Here is a 17,561-nt window from a genome sequence, read left to right on the forward strand (position 1 = left end):
GAAATTTGTAAGTACTGTAAAATTTTAATTTTACTCAAATCTGAGTATTTTTTAATTACTTTATTGACAACCAATCAAGAAAGTTTTTTAATTAGAAACGACTTTAAAAAAATACTTGACTGAAACGGTTCCTGGCTCCTGCTTTTTATTTATTTTTCTGGTCAAGTTTAAACAGAAAATATTGAAAGCAGTGATTTTCTTTTGTTTCAAAAGGATTTATTGATACTCACCATTAAAATCATGACATTGTTAATTTTTTTTTGCATTGTCACTTTTTTCTTCAGTAAAGCAATATTGTCAAGCTACACTAAAAGAAGATAAGAAAATTACATTAAAAGTTTCTGCATATTACATATTGTGCATGACTGGGGTCACTTCTTGCAAAGTTCAGAGCTGTCCCATTCTTCCAAAAGGGGCCCCCAGCCTGACGCTCCTTCCCACCGGCCTTACTGGGAGAGTCAGGGTGCCGTTGTTGGAACCTCAGTTTGTGGACCGCCGGCTCCTTCCCCCAAATGGGCTCAGAGGCAATTCTTCTTTGTGGCTGTGTCCTGGGCGCGCCACCTGCAGCTGTTGTCCTTCCAGCTGCTGCCATCCAGATTACAGCCACGGTGCAGCAAGCATGCGCTTGCTTACTTGAAGTTTCTTTAGATCCATATAGCGTCTTTCATGGTGGCTAGGGAGAGCAAAGTTCTTCCGCTAGTTTTCATCGGCTCACCCTGTACAGCACTAGCTGTGCACTATAAAAAAGTCGCTGTAGAATTTACACTAACTTACTGGCAGCAGGGTTGTCAGCCAGTTACTGTAATTTTTACAGTAAAGAAATTACAGTAACCTTACTGTATTTTTTTTACAATAGCCTTACTGTAATTCTATTAGTTTTACTGTAATTTTTATTATAATTTTACTGTAATTTCTTTAAAATAGCACAGTAATTATGAAACATGGTTATTGTGATTTCATCACAATTTTATCATAATAAAACTACAGTATTCCTGTAATAGAATTACAAAAAGTTGTCATTTTACAATAGTTCATGAAACTGCATATCTTGCTAATTTATAAAAGTGTAAATGTGAACTTGCAACTTAATTTACCAAACTCTCAAAAAATATTTTATTTTTCTAATTTAAAAAACATACAAATGTATTGTAAAAAAGCTTTATTTTATTGTCAAATTTAATTTGACAAACTGTAGCAAAACATAATATAGATTTTTGCAACAGCAATATTTGGTTGTTACATAGAAGTCAAGTATTGCAACCAAAGTGAAAAATACTCTGATATAAAAACATAACCGATATATTTAGCCTCACAGTGATATTACATTGAATACAATGACTTAAATAACCTTTACAAAAACAAAAATGCCCAAACGTCAAACTTTCCAAGCAAATTGCACGTCAAAGTCATAAAAACCATGTTTCTGGAAGGAGTAAGTCAATTACAGACAACATGCTAGTGATGCCCCACATGCTGCTGACAGCATTTACGCTAACATTAGCATTTTGGCTACATTTAGCTGATTCATTAATTTTAACATACTGAATGATGTATACCCAGGTTAGTTAATATTCTTGTCATTCTCCAGATGCTATTGATTAAATTGCAGCTTTCTTTACCATTGATGCTAATTTTTAGCATCAGAATGCTGGGTTCAAAACAACAGGCACACTTTGGCAGGCCCCAGTTAAATTTCTTAAGGAATTTTCTAGTTTTTTTCCTTTTTGTTCTCCTTGTGGAGGTCCTCAAAGTGGTCTGGGTTCCAGAGAGGAGTTTTGACGGTTTGAGTTCTTTGGTAGATGGTGGAGACTGCGGTGGAGGTTGGACAGGTAAGTTTAGGTGAGGAGGAACGAAAAGCGAACCAAATGCCAGCTGGGAATCCAGGAATGATTTAACGAAGAAAGGACTCGGGCAACCATTGGGTAACGAACCACGGCATCACGAGGGGAGAAATCTGGGAAGCCATGGAACTCGGCTTCACAGAGGTATTTCCAGAGTGTCACAAGGAAACACCTGAGAGAGAGGTAGTGATGTTACGTGATGTGCCGAGACTTCGAGGCGTGTGCCGAGACTTCGAGGCGTGTGCCGAGACTTCGAGGCGTGTGCCGAGACTTCGAGGCGTGTGCCGAGACTTCGAGGCGTGTGCCGAGTAATGGAGGGGGCGTTTCCCTAAAGCGCGTATCGAGGCTTGCTTCATTTAGGGGAGGAGCCGAAAACGATGACGTCCGAAGCCTCGCTGCCCGGCTGTACCACGTGACTGCTTCGGGAAGTGGCTCAGATTTTGGCGCGGGGTTTAGAAACCCCACAGGCTTCATTCAAAATGTGGGTTGTTGTAGGCGAGTTGCGGTCAGTTGAGAGAGTGGATAGAGTTTTGATAGTTTGGATTGTGGTTATTTAGTTTGAGACAGGTAGGGAGAATATATATATATATATATATATATATATATATATATATATACATATATATATATATAAATAAACACTACAACTTCCCCCACCCAATAGGGCAGTTTCACTAGGAAGTCATAGGAAAGCACGGGTCGCCGCACGTCGTCCACAACTCCTCGTCCTCTGAGAGAGAGATAGAGAGAGACAGAAACAGAGACAGAGACAGAGAGACACAGATACAGAAAGAGGGAGAGAAAAAAGACACAGGCAAAGAGAGAGAAAGATATATAGATCTAGAGATAGAGAGAAACAGAAAAATAAAAAATAGATATTTACAGAGAGAAAGAGATAGATACATACAGACAGAAAAAGAGAGAGAGAAAAAACAGAGAGGGAGACACAGAGAAAGGAAAAAAGAGAAAATCCTATCCTGTCCCACAGCTATCCTATTTTTAATTTTAATTCTAATTTTAAGGATATGTGAGTTTTCACCACTTGATTTAACTTGAGTTACCTTGAACTCCAATACCATCATCACACACATCATAGGCAGATTTGCTCTGGAATAAGCAAGGTATTGATCTAAATTAATTTTTCCCCCCTTCCCCCTTTATTTATTTTTCTGGGATTAATATTTAATGTTTTTAGACTTTATTATTTCAGGACTTATAATTGGGTTATTTATTTAATTTGAGCTTTTTACTAATAATCTCACTATTATAAATAGGATTGGTTAGTTAGTTTTAAAGTTCTTAATTTTTATATTAGGATTTTTAAGATAGCTGTGGGACAGGATAGGATTTTTTTGTATATATATTTCTCTCTATCTCTATATATCTCTTTCTCTCTCTCTCTTTGTCTCTTTTTGTCTTCACCTTTTGTGAAGTCATTCCCAAGAGCTATAATAGACAAAAATTCAATTCTTCACAGGTGTTAAGATACAGCTGGTTGTGATTATACACCTGGCCAGTAGGTGGTTTCGTGTGCACATGAAGCCTCAAGAAATGAACCCTTTCTCGAACCAGTTGGCTCAAGTGGTTCAATGCCTCATGAGGCTTCATCTCACCATCACTAGAGAGAGGCAACAAGAATATATTACTAGAAGTAGTGATGTTACGTGATGTGCCGAGGCTTCAAGGCGTGTGTCGAGTAATGGAGGGGGCGTTTCCGTAAAGCGTGTATCGAGGCTTGCTTCATTTAGGGGAGGAGCCGAAAACGATGACGCGGACGTACAGCCTCGCTGCCCGGCTGTACCACGTGACTGCTTCGGGAAGTGGCTCAGATTTTGGCGCGGGGTTTGGAAACCCCACAGGCTTCATTCAAAATGTGGGTTGTTGTAGGCGAGTTGCGGTCAGTTGAGAGAGTGGACAGAGTTTTGATAGTTTGGATAGCAGAGTTTGGATATATATATATATATATATATATATATATAGAGAGAGAGAGAGAGAGAGAGAGAGACAGACAGAGAGACACACAGATACAGAAAGAGGGAGAGAAAAAAAGACAGAGGCAAAGAGAGAGAGAAAGATATATAGATCTAGAGATAGAGAGAAACAGAAAAATAAAAAATAGATATATACAGAGAGACAGAGAGAAAGCGATAGATACATACAGACAGAAAGAGAGAGAGAGAAAAAAAATTTATATATATACACACAGAGAAAGAGAGAGAGGGAGACACAGAGAAAGGAAAAAAGAGAAAATCCTATCCTGTCCCATAGCTATCCTATTTTTAATTTTAATTCTAATATTAAGGATATGTGAGTTACCTTGAACTCCAATACCATCATCACACACATCATAAGCAGATTTGCTCTGGAATAAGCAAGGTATTGATCTAAATGAATTTTTTCCCCTTCCCCCTTTATTTATTTATTTTTCTGGGATTAATATTTAATGATTTTAGACTAATTTTTATATTAGGATTTTTAAGATAGCTGTGGGACAGGATAGGATTTTCTCCTTTCTCTGTGTCTCCCTCTCTCTCTCTCTGCATATATATATATATATATATATATATATATATATATATATATATATGTATCTTTGTCTCTTTTTTTCTTCACCTTTTGTGAAGTCATTCCCAAGAGCCATAATAGACAAAAATTCAATTCATCACACGTGTTAAGATACAGCGGGCTGTGATTATACACCTGGCCAGTAGGTGGTTTCGTGTGCACATGAAGCTTCAAGAAATGAACCCTTTCTCGAACCAGTTGGCTCAAGTGGTTCAATGCCTCATGAGGCTTCATCTCACCATCACTAACTAGAAGCAACTTCAGAGAAAACACTGAGAGCAAGCTTAGAAGGGCGCAGAATACCATTAATAGCAAACACTCAGGTGTTGAAGTGCTGGCAGCCTGCTCCTCATATACTCCTGCTCTGGATGATTAGATGATGAATCACAGGTGTGTAGGACCCAGTCACGCCCACCAGTGGGAGCAGCCTCTTTGCACCATCTAGTGGCAGGAGAGGGAAGCAGCAGGCAACAGAAAACCCCCACAAAAGAGGACCAAAAACCCCAGTTCCCCAAAAAAGGTTTCTTTAAAATTTTCTTTGTTGACTGTTTTTTCTGTATAATTCACTATAAAACTTTTCAATCACTTTTTCAATTTTTTCTGTTTGATATAATGTTTCCATTTTTGTCTTTAGTTCAGAAATAAAACATGGATTATTTACTATTTTCTTTAAAAAAGTATCTTGTACATTTTTCTCTTTCTATTTCTCTCTCTCTTTGCTTCTTAAAATCACTCCCTCACTCTTTTTTCTGCTAAAATGTTCATTTCTTTATTTTACTTCTCTTACTTCTTTATTTAAATCCACGCCCTGTTGGTCTACAATGTGATGCCTCAGTAATCTTTTCTGCAGCCCCATCATGCAGAAAAGATTTTTTGTTTTTTTGAATTTTTTCCTGCTTGTCAACATAAGGTCTGGGTCCTACCTTTCACCATCTCCCACCACTGTGCTCATGTTTCATACAGGTCTTGGAGGGCCTGCCACTCGCAGTACTGGCCAACCAGAACCTGGTCCTCCAGCAGGGAGCGGTCAAGTTTCCACACACTTTCGCACTTGAAGGAAGTGAAAGCATGCAGGACAGAAGGAGATCGGAAAAGAAAGCCGGTGACAATCTAGCATCGGTTAGGGTTCAGTCCCTTATGAAGTAGTAATCAATCTTAGAGCCATCATCATTGACCCAGGTGTAGCCCTCCTCTCCAGGATGCATTGTTTTAAAACAGTTCACTAGTTTTAAATCTCTAATGATTCTCTGTAATAAAAACAATGTCTTGTCTATCTTAAAATCCTGTCTAGTTCTTTTCTGGTTCAAATACAGTTGACCCCCCCCCCAATTAACAATGGTTCTCTTCCTAGCATGTGGGGCTGCAGTTCCTCTAAAAAGTCATACCTGTCATGTTTGTCGTTAAAGCCACAAATATTTCAAAGGTTAAATTCCTGTCCGTTAAAAGTCAGACTTGCTAAAAGTGATCGTCCCTCTCTCACAACGGTGCTCCCCTTCACCAAGATGCGAGGATTGTTTATTAATATGGCCACGCCATCATTTTTATTTTTATTCCAGCCCATTCATATAGACAGCCGTGGCTACAAATCCTTCCAACAGGTGTAGGTTTTTAAAAACGGGAGTGCACATTCTTGTAATAAAAACAAATCCAACTGTACAAAACTTAAAAAGGATAAAATACTCTGAGCTCTAACTCATGACTTCACACTTCTAATATTGATAGCTGAGAAGGTGAGAGTCATGAGTACGGTGACGAAAAACAGGTAAGACATTTTAGAAGATTAAAGCAATAAAAAAACAGTTAAAAGTCGGGAGGTCGTTAAAACCTGGGCTCAGAGAGTGTCCTGTGAACAAAGCTCTTCCTCAACCTCGCATAGTGGTGCAGGAGCTCCGTTTTCCCTTTGGACTCTTGGTTTTGGGTGTTTTTCTAAAGCTGATACCTTTATTGACTCTTCTGGGTTTGATTGCTGAGCAAAGTTTCAAAACGGGACCTCATTGGGTGAGTCAGAGAGGAAGGTCATGGATTCCTTCCCAAATGAACCGAAGAGTTCCTCCAGGCTTCCTCTCTTCTCCATCGTGTTGGTGATCTTGGAGGGTGACTCTGTTGCCGGCCTCTTTGCTAGCTGGGCTTCAGGGAGGGGAGTATCATCGCTGCTGTCTGATTACATTTCCTCAGAGTCCGAACTAGCTTCACCTAAAATCAGCATCCCCCCCAGGTCGCTTCCTTCACCTGCCTGTTTTCTGTCATTTCCTCCTCTCCTCCAATTAGAGGATTCGCTCATTTGCCTCTGTTCCGTTTCTTTTCCTCATTTCAGTTTATTTGCAAAGAATTTTGGACAGTCTCTGAACAGGTGGTCCTGTTTGACACACAGATTACATTTCCGCCCGTTAGTACATTTATCAAACATGTGTCCCACCGTCCTACATTTACCGCAAAAAAACTTTATGCTTCAGCAAGATGACCAGGTTCACTGCATTTGCGGCACATTTTTTTCCCCTGGCCCTGATAGTGAATGTAGCCTCTGTTCTCCCCCAGGACTATCATGGATGGGAGATGCTTCAGACCCTGGAAGCCTTGGGGGTCATCCCATTGCTAGATGGGGACCTGCCAAGCGGAGTTCCAGATGCCATCCGCATCCCGTGCCTTCATAGCCTGGCCTTTCACAGTGCAGTATCTACCCAGCCATATACAGTCTTCAGCACTGACAGTCTCATTGAACATCCTGACAATCACCGTTTTTAGGAAGTTGTCAGTCAGTTTCTCAACGTCAAAGGCTGAAAACTGGGTATTTACATATTTATTTTCAAATCGTGTCCAAAATTTTTTGAATGACGCACCGGAACAAAAACTTACGTTGTATCCTTTGTTGAAAGGAAGGGTTAGGATACAATTCAGGTCATCTGGCTGAAACTTCAGTGTTTGCTGAATCCATTTTTTTAGGAAACTCCAATTTCAACATTCCTGTTGACTTACTTTGTTCCTTAAATAAAAAGCGAACACTGTGATGCTTCCGCATGCCGGCATGGGTAGCCGCCATGGTGGCACCACCAGTTAAAGACTTAAACCTTTATTAAGAACCAATAAATAATTAAAACCAACTACACAAATATATGCAAAACTAAAAGGAAGAGATATTTTCCACTGTTCAGCGGTCAATACCTCAACCAGGGACAAAGTTTAATGAGCCTTTCAATTAGAAATAACAGCCAAATCACAAAGTCTACCACTATCACCATTCAATGGAGGGGACCGCTCCCAAAAGGCAGGAACTCTAAAATTATAATGTTTATAGGAGTGGTTTACAGTTTTTCACAGCTTTATGACATGTAGATACACAATGGTAAATATCAATGTGTTACTGTAGCTAACTGTACTAATGATGTTAACTAGGCCTGTCACAATAAATGATAAATCAATATATCATACCATAAATTAAAACTATCAAAGTCATTTTAATTATCGGCATTATCATCTCTTCCGGCCTTTTTCTCTTTCTGTTGATGACACTAAATGAAAAAAGGCTCAACTCCGCTGCTCTCCACTGACCCTCCCTTCCTCATTTCCTCAGTGTAATGTCCAGTTCACACTACACCATCTTAGAGCTGTCGGCCGATTGTCGGCTCATTTTCAAACCCTGAGAGATCACACATTAGCCGACAGAAATCCTAGATATAACGGTTCCATTGGGTTCCATCGTGCAGTGTGGTGTCCAACAATGGGCACAAAATAATGGTTACAAGTCCAGATAACTCATTTTAAAACCAGGCATTAATCAATGCTTTACTACAATCTACCTGCAGTGCATGTGGCTCTAGTGTCAGCGTAACGTTCTGACTGAATGAAAATCATTAGAACCTATTTATGTCACGTTAACAAAGAACAGCTGAAAAGTTACCGGGTTCATCAACTGTGTAGCAATTTCACTCCAACTCCTCCCCTCGTCATTTCTGTATTCTTTGCACAAAATGTTTTATAAACATTAATGTTGTTTCCACATATCATCTCCAATGTTTGCTGGACTTCGGGTTGCTGTTTGGGATTCCCCTCTGTAATTTCCCCTCAGAAAGCACGGAGGAGAATCTGCGCTTTCTGATTGGCTGCCTGTCACATTCAACAGGCTGCGTTAACGCTCCCAGTGGGGAAAACCCCTGATTTAGATCAGAACGGCCACAACAATCTACCATAAAACACCACACACTACAGGATGATTGGTTATGAAATCACAAGCGACAATCCTAGAACACCCAACGTTCTACGATTGTCTTAAGGGGAAGGATGGGGTAAAAAATCGTGTAGTGTGAACTATTGCATCAGGTAGTCGATGTTCCATCTTCTCTATTTACGTCTAATGATTACTGAGGGCAATATGGTTTACAGACTTCATAATCTGCACTCTTTTGGTTGAATCCAGTATTTATTTACACTTTGGTGTTTTTATTTAAGTACATTTTTGTTAATGGAGACTGAGAATCCATTTTATTTTTGTTTTTGGTTGTTTTGTTTATTTTATCAGTTCCAGTGTTAAATGTTCTTTTGAAAATCTAGTGTGTCTATCTTTGGTAGGAAATCACATGCATTATTATGTCATTTCCATTAAATCAGTGTACAAAGGTCTTCAAACAATCTTATCGTTCATTGCAATAATTTTTGAGACAATTAATCGCTCAGCAAAATTTGCTATCATGACAGGCCTAGTTTTAACAGAGCTAGCTGTCAGGATCTGTTCCTTTTCTGTGTTTATTTTGAGTTTCTGTGTCTCTGTCTTGTGTGGTCCTGTCTCCCCTTGATTGTTCCCAGGTGTTTCTTGTCTCCCTGATTATCCTCTGTGTATTTAACCCCACCCGTGTTCTTTGTTCCTCGTTGGGTCCTCGTCATGTTTGTCCAGTTACCTGTAGTCACATTTAGAGAGGTTTTGCCTCCACTCTCTGTGCTGTCTGGACTTTTGTGTTTTTGGATTTTCTGGACTATTTATTATCATTAAATCATTATTCAGTCATCCTACCTGTGTCTCAGCGTCTGCCTCCACCTCCACTCCCGCAACTCTTGACACTAGCAGCAGTAATGTAGGCTATCAGTCTTCATAGAGGAAGCGACACCAACTTATATCAGTAGTATTTCTTATATTTCTAATCAGAATCATAACAATTTTTCTGGCTTTACAAAGATACCTGGGAACAAAGTTCGCAAAACAGAAAGAATAAATTCCCCTCAAAATCTACCTCAGCTTTCACCAAAATTTATTGCATACAAAACACTAATTGTTATGAAGTATTGGCAATAAAAAACATGTTTATTTACCTTTATTTAAAGTGGTTGTGTTCATTTTCTGCTTGATTTTCCACGTCCAATGAAAACGTTAACCTACTGCTTCTTATACTTTTTTTTTTTTTTTTGCCTGTTGGCTATCTTAGGACTTACCATAGACATGAATATGTAGACGCCTCATTTAGCGGGTCAGCTCGTTGCTGCAATAGCACATTTGCCATATTGAATGTGGCGTAACTTCATAAAGTGACTTTTTACAAAGTATTTTAAATTAATGGCTGTTATTGAGACATTCTCTCTCACACAGACACACTAATATATTTGGGAATCAAAGAAAGCAATAAAGACAATGTTTTCTATCTTTTTGATGTGAGTATTTAATTTTTTGATCAGGTAGACACAGACTAAAGCCAAGGATAATTGAGAAATGATCCAACAGCATAATAGAAAATACCCCCCTGAATCCTTCACATTCAGAAAAAATATTTTCAGCATACTGGGGCATTGACTTGTGGCATATTTATAGCATATTTATACACTGACATTGTAAAGCTGAGCTGTGAAAGAGAATACTGAAAAAACAGCTCCAGCTCTGATTCTGACTGGCTGACCTTACTATAGCACCTACAATTTTTTGAACAAAAATGGAAATGTACATACATAAACTGCACCGGGCTATAAGTCACTGGGATCTCTGCCGCTCTTGGTTTTCCACAAGGACACAGTGGAGAGCTGCATCCTTAATAAATCTGCTATTAAGGACGCAGTCCTCCGTCTCCAATGCCTAACCATGGATTTGTTCATGCCAAACTTACGTGCAGTGGTTCTATTTCCCTCTTGTACTGCCATGTGCTTGTTCTAAATGAGAATCAGCACATTCTACGTTTTTTTCCAATTTTGACTTTCAATGGTTAATTTTCTGCTAAAGAAACCCCTGGTAGTTGAAGAGGAATCCACAGAAAAGCCATACTGGACTATAAAGTTCAAAGTGTGGGGGAAAATTAGCAGCTTTTAGTCTGAAAAATATGGTAAGTGCTTTCCATTTTACAATTTTACATTACAGAGTTGAGTAGCAGAAACTTAACACAGTCAACTAAACCTGACACAAATAACTCATGGTTTTTGAGTAATTGGAACATAGTGCTTTGTTTTATAGTAAACAACAGTGACATTGTGACATAAATAAAATAAAACAGTGACATTTCTATTTTTTGAGTGTTCCTCTACTTCTATGTACTCAGCCTTAGTTGTTTACATTCAGATTTTACCCTCAGTAGGTCACAAGATCGCTTCGGCATTTGGAGTTACAACAGACAAAAACAGCAACCTTCTGCGTTTATAATGTTCTGTGGGAAATATTTACTATTAAAAGCTTTTGTGTACATATAATGAAACGTAATAGTTCATCGTTTTAAATCATGTGAGTGGTTTTATTGTGTCAGTGACACTTTTTTTGGTGTCTTTTTCATGTTAAATTGAGGTCTTTCTATTCCACAGTTGTCTTGCTCTTTATGTGGAGGGGGTAGCACACAAGAGAAAAAACAATGCTATTGTCTTATGATAGCCAATGTTTACTAATGATGATTGTTTGATATGCCCAACTTGCCAGTATTGTATTGAAGAGGATAGAATTGAATTTACATCTGAATTTGATAACATTGATTTAGGTTCTATTGGACTAATTTGCATTTACCTCAAATTATCTGAATTTTTTATATTATATATGCTTTTGTGTGTTACCAAGTTAATTATAACTCACTTTGCTGAATGGATCGAAAATGCACTGTATAAGTTAACTATCCATGCCTGCAGTATAAATTAATGCATAGAACATCGTAAATTTGCATAGTAATATTTGTGTTTGTGTGTGAGCTGTTGCTCAGCGCCATCATAATTACAAGAAGATAAAAATAACAGCATCTAATATCGGAACGCTAAAGGTGAACCGATTCACCTTTGTCCAATGTGATAAGCTCACATTGGTGATTCAACATTCAGCCACAACATTGACCCTCAATGTGTGCTCAATGCTTTCAGCTTTTTGCAAACCTAATACTGCAACATTTCAATCTAATTGTACCTTTGGCCCACACAAATAACCTGACTAGAGAAAAAGAAATATTTGGCAAATTGTTTCTGAAAGATATTCATGTTGTTCTGAGCTATTCAATAAATGTTGGTCTGCTGTGTGTGAGGCAGAATAATTATCAATTTCCATGTCATTAGGATATTAGAGATGGTAGCAGCAAAACAGAGAATACAAGTAACATTGTGTAAATTCAATTTTAAATCCGAGACTTCTATGTGGACTGCAATCAGAAGAATAAGATTACATCCATGAGAATTGGCAGGCATCCTTGATTATTATGTAAAATGGGAAAAAGTCAGTGGTGCTGCACTGTACACATAAACAAATCAAACCCGAAACAAAAAAGAAAAAGACTGCAGAGTGGCAGACTACATTTACAAATGATGAATGTTTTCAGCATTATGAGTTGCATTGTATCAAATTACACCATGTACCCTGCTGTGATTCTTGAGAATAGGGACAAGATGGGTTTAAATTCCCCCCCCCCCAATACTTTTATTATTCCTCAAGCTTATGTATTCAAATATGATAAATAATGTTTTGGAAAAGTAAAGATGCTACGGTTCAGGCTCCCAGTTGCAAAAATCTTTTGAAAATTAAATTTTTAATGGACCTGACCCAGAGTTTTGTCAACACCATCTAACAAAAATAAATATAAAATTATTTTTTTAATGACCCTATTAGTGATAGTTTTGCAGACAAATTCTTGTTAAGAAACAAAAGATATATTAACCATCCATCCATTTTCTGTTCACCCTTGTCCCTAATGGGGTCGGGAGGGTGGCTGGTGCCTCTCTCCAGCTACGTTCTGGGTGAGAGGCGGGGTCACCCTGGACAGGTCGCCAGTCTGTCGCAGGGCAACACAGAGACACACAACAATGCACACACATTCACACCTGGAGAGAATTTAGAGAAACCAACCAGACAGTCATTTTTTTGGTCTGTGGGAGGAAGCCGGAGAGAACCCACACATGCACAGGGAGAACATGAAGAGTCCTTGCAGAAAGACCCCTGGCCGGGAATCGAACCCAGGACCTTCTTGCTGCAAGGCAACAGCTCTACCAAGTGCGCCAAAAGATACATTATTTAAAACAAAAAACAACAGAAAGTCCATCTGTCAGAGTTGACAGTGCAAGACAGAGTTGGCGAAGAACTGAAGGTGGTGACAAACTAGTGATTAAAAACAAATACTTGATGCATGTGAAGTAATGCCATTTATGTAAAATACATTAAAATAAATTAACTGCACATTTAAGTGAGATTTGTCAACACAATCACTGAAAGAGTCACACCCTCAGAGTTAAAAACTCTGTGTTGACATCTGACGGAGTTAACGAAATGCCAAACTACCTCAATTTAGATGATGTTATTCTGAAGGCCTTATTGTAGCTCATCAGGTCCAAGAAATTACAGTATACCAAAATTAAGCATTTATTTCACAAAATTTTTATCAAAATGTTGTAAATTGTCAGTTATGGAGTTGACACATAATGTTTGTGATGAACAACTTAGGAATAAAGCAGAAGAAAAAACTAAAGAATAGCATAAGCTAACCAGAGCTGAACAGCCCTCTTAGCAAAGGAAGAGAAAGGAAGTGGTCATGGGGGTCCTCAGAAGTTCTGACGCCCCCCAATAATACCTGATTTTTTTATATTCTCTTTGTCTGATGGTGTTGACAAAATCTTGGGACAAATTTAAATTCAGTTTGAAAATATATAAAAATGAATTTTAATTCAATTTATTGATACTTTTATAAGTATTTATTTGAATACTTATTTGTCGTAATATGTTATCTTAGTTTTCCTTTATTTGTTTTAAACTATTATAATGTATTGAGTTCTGCTCCAGGACAAGGGATTTTACAAACACCATCCACCTACTACAATGTTTAAGATAAAAAATATTCAGCAAACACCAGGAAAACATGCATTGTTGTGCTCACTTGGCCCATGTTAGTTTAGTCAGATATTTGAAAATATATATATATATTTTGTGTTTTGTCCCTCTTCTTAAGAAGAAGTTTTTTAAGTTCATTAATCTAGAATTGAGTTTTAATTTAATGCTGCAATTCAAAAAAAATAAAAAATAAAATATTTCACAATATGCAAGAAAAAACTTCCCTCACCTAGTTAAAGAGCACGCACTTCTCTATTATTTTTACTCACAATATCAAGTTAAAATAACTACATATTTTACTTTAAAACAATTTAAATTCTTGTTTCAAAATGGATAAAAAATTCTCTCTTTTATTTACTTCAGCGCAGCTCACAGTTTTTAACAAATTCTGTAGCTTTCGGTGTACTACTAAATCTGCTCCTTAGTCGCATCTTTTTGGGCCTGAAACTGCCTCTAGTGGCGTGGAGGTGGTAACATAACTAACCCTAAGCCATAGCAGAGGTTAATGACCCGTTAACAACAGGGTGTAGTGGCGGTGTTTCACCAGAAGGTGGCGCATGGAGAGTCTAAATTGGCAGTTCTGCCATTTCTCATAAACTGAGAGAAATTGGATTAACACAGCCTGCATCTCCCGTGTGCTCATTTACATCCTGTTTTCCAGCTGAGAATAACCCTAAAGTTTATTTTAACAAAGTACTTTTTAGCATTTAGTTCTGTTCGAGGAATGTTTAGGGAAATTCGTTAATCTGTTAAAGATATTGGAAGATTTTTTTTGTGTTTCGGAGCCAGCTTGACTGGAGGAAGTACCCAACATGTCATGATGCTAGTTGGTTAGCACAGTGTAGCGGCAGGTAAGAGCGGGTTACATAGTGCAACCACCGAATTACTAACAGTAACCGGTTGTAAAGGAAGTTGGGATATATATATTCCATGGTATGAGAGTAATATACTGTTATCAGGCTCAATGGTTTATTTGTGTATTAAAAATAGTGTTGGAAAGTTAAACTGTGATTTGATGCATTCACTTAGTTAAAGTAGTTTGGATTCAAAGATAGTTATGCCTGTTTACAATAACTAATATGTCACTATGTGTGATTAAATATGCATATTAAGTGCAGTGAATTGAAGGTACATGTTACCTGATGGAATTGTGACAAAAATATGATGTTGATGGGATTATTTCCGGTTTAAGAAAAGCCAGTGTTGATGTTTATGGTGGAATATGTCTACATAGACTATATATACAGTAAATGACTAAACTATAAATTGGGCTATATTGACAGTTAAATGAGCTGATTTGTTCAATAAATAAGCTGAGAGAAATTGGAATAACACAGATGGCGTCTCCCATGTGCTCATTTACATGCTGTTTTGCAGCTGCATCTGCTGCTGACGGGTCTGGAACCCTGGTACCTGTTACACATTGAACAGGTCGTTTGGTACCTGTTACACATTGAACAGGTCGTTTGGTACCTGTTACACATTGAACAGGTCGTTTGGTACCTGTTACACATTGAACAGGTCGTTTGGTACCTGTTACACATTGAACAGGTCGTTTGGTACCTGTTACACATTGAACAGGTCGTTTGGTACCTGTTACACATTGAACAGGTCGTTTGGTACCTGTTACACATTGAAAAGGTCGTTTGGCTCCGTGTCTGAATTTGATCAAGTTTGTACGGTATGTGTTCAGCAGGCCAGTGCGTTAGTGTGCCAGAGGTTTAGCCCGTGGATGTCGTGCTCACCTTGTAGTCATGTAGTATGCTATTTTATTGCAGACTCAAATGGTCAACTATCAAATTCCTTCTCTAACTCTGCTCAGCTCCAGTCCGGTATATCTAGCACTTGGTCATGGAGGAGACCATTTACAGGTGAATGAGCACTACAGGGCTTTGTCAGATGAAGCCTAGGCTACAAAAACAAACAGCCTCTGTGGTGCAAACTCAACAATCATGAAACGGAAAAGCTTGGCCTCTACTAGTGACACATAGACTGTGTGCACAGTTGTAGTTTTGAGGATTCATTTTATTGTTGAACAACTACAGCGCCGTCGGTCAATCCAAATGTTAACCTCTCAAACCTGAATATTTAAGAAAGTAAAAGTGAGATTTTGGCTTTTTTAGCACAATATCTATGTGTACAACAAGATTATTGGGCAACTGAATTAAAATTGAGACTTCTCCCATCTCACTCTGTTAAAGTGAGAAAAATAAATATACAATTTAAAATAGACAAACACTTCTGACATTTAAAAAATAAATCAGTGACCAATATAGCCACCCTTATTTTCAATAACAGTTATAAGCCTTCCACTCATGGAGTGTGTCAGTTTCTTGATCTGTTGACGATCAACATTTTGTTTTCAAAATTAGCAGGATGCCACTCCTGTCCTGTTAGTACAAAATGTCCTTCCAGCATGGTGTGTATTCTGGTCAGAATACATAATGGTACATGTAAATCCATGTACCATCACAACGCTACACACACACGCTGTCTTGATTCTCTGGAAAATAACAGGCAGGCAATTCTACTGCTGAGAATAACATGTGATCTAATATTATATTTATTTACCTTTTTATTGTAGATTTCTAAGATAATACAAAGGTTTTCTTATTTTATGTATTCCATAAAAACTACTTACTAACATGACTCCCAAACATCCACAATAATAAAAACAATCTAGAGCTTCTTTTTCATCCATTGATATAGTTTTCTTCTGACTTCAGCCTTGTAAACAAACAAAGCTCTGCATCATTTGCTTGAGTCAAATTCTCTTGCGTTGTCCCCTACTGTGGTCTGTGCTGATTGTGATTCCTCCTAAATGGCTCCCTGCTGAGTGTGCCAACACATTTTTATGAAACATCCAGCATTTCCCTAAAAGCTAATCATGTAGGACATCAAAGCACAAGTTTGACGCCTTGATCAAGACAGATCTAAAGATTCTGCTCAGTGCAAGGCTCCTCTACAGACTGGGGTCTAGCATGTTTGTTTGGATGAGAATTAGTGGGAAAAATTGCACCTTCAGAACACATGATCTGAAACAAATATAAGGTTAGAAAACTGTCTAATTCCATAGTAGTTTCAGTTCAGTGTGGTGGATGCTCCTGCCTCCACCACATCGTGTTAGTATTTTCTTCATATTATATTCCAGTTTATATGTTTAAGTTAGTTATTTCATTTAGACATATATTTCCTAATGGGTGCACACTTTAGTTAATGTCTGTCTGAATGGTTTATTTACACTTGTTTTTTGTTTGAGGTGCTGCTGATTCAAAACAGCTGGAGGAGGAAACTATTTGTCTTGAAATACTGAAGGGCGAGACTTGTTTCAAGTTGTTTTTAATTAGTTCATTTTGTCACTTAAATATTCACTTATTATTATTTCTGTTAAGTAAAAGTTAGTTTTGCTTTATTTGTTTCATAGAATGCTTTAGTTAATTTTGTATTTATTTATTCTTTTGTTATGTTATGCCTCCCTCTAGTGATAGATTTAGGTTCCTCCACCCCTATTTAAGCAGCCTTTTGTTCTTAGGAAGGTCAGTTTTGTTTGTGTTCAGTTAGAGTTCAGTTGACCTCAGTTAAATTGGGCCCAAAATTGTTATTTATTCTTTGACTTATTTTTGCATTGAATCTTTATGTTTTGTTTGCTATTTTGGAAGAATTAAATTGAATTTTTTCTAATTTGAACTCTTTTTTTGTCCTCGTTTGAGTCGGGTTCCTCACAGTTGGTGTCAGAAGTGGGATCTTTTTCCAAAATGCCTGGAAGGGGAAGAGGACGAACAAGAGGAGAACCCGGTTCTGAGCTGGATGAAAGAGTGGCTGTTGAGGAACAAGCAGCTGTTGGTGGAGTGTTTGACATGGAAGAGGAGAGGAGTGAACCAACATTAACAGACTTGGCCAATCTT

This window comes from Gambusia affinis, linkage group LG21 (genome assembly GCF_019740435.1).
Source record: "Gambusia affinis linkage group LG21, SWU_Gaff_1.0, whole genome shotgun sequence".
NCBI lineage: Eukaryota > Metazoa > Chordata > Actinopteri > Cyprinodontiformes > Poeciliidae > Gambusia > Gambusia affinis.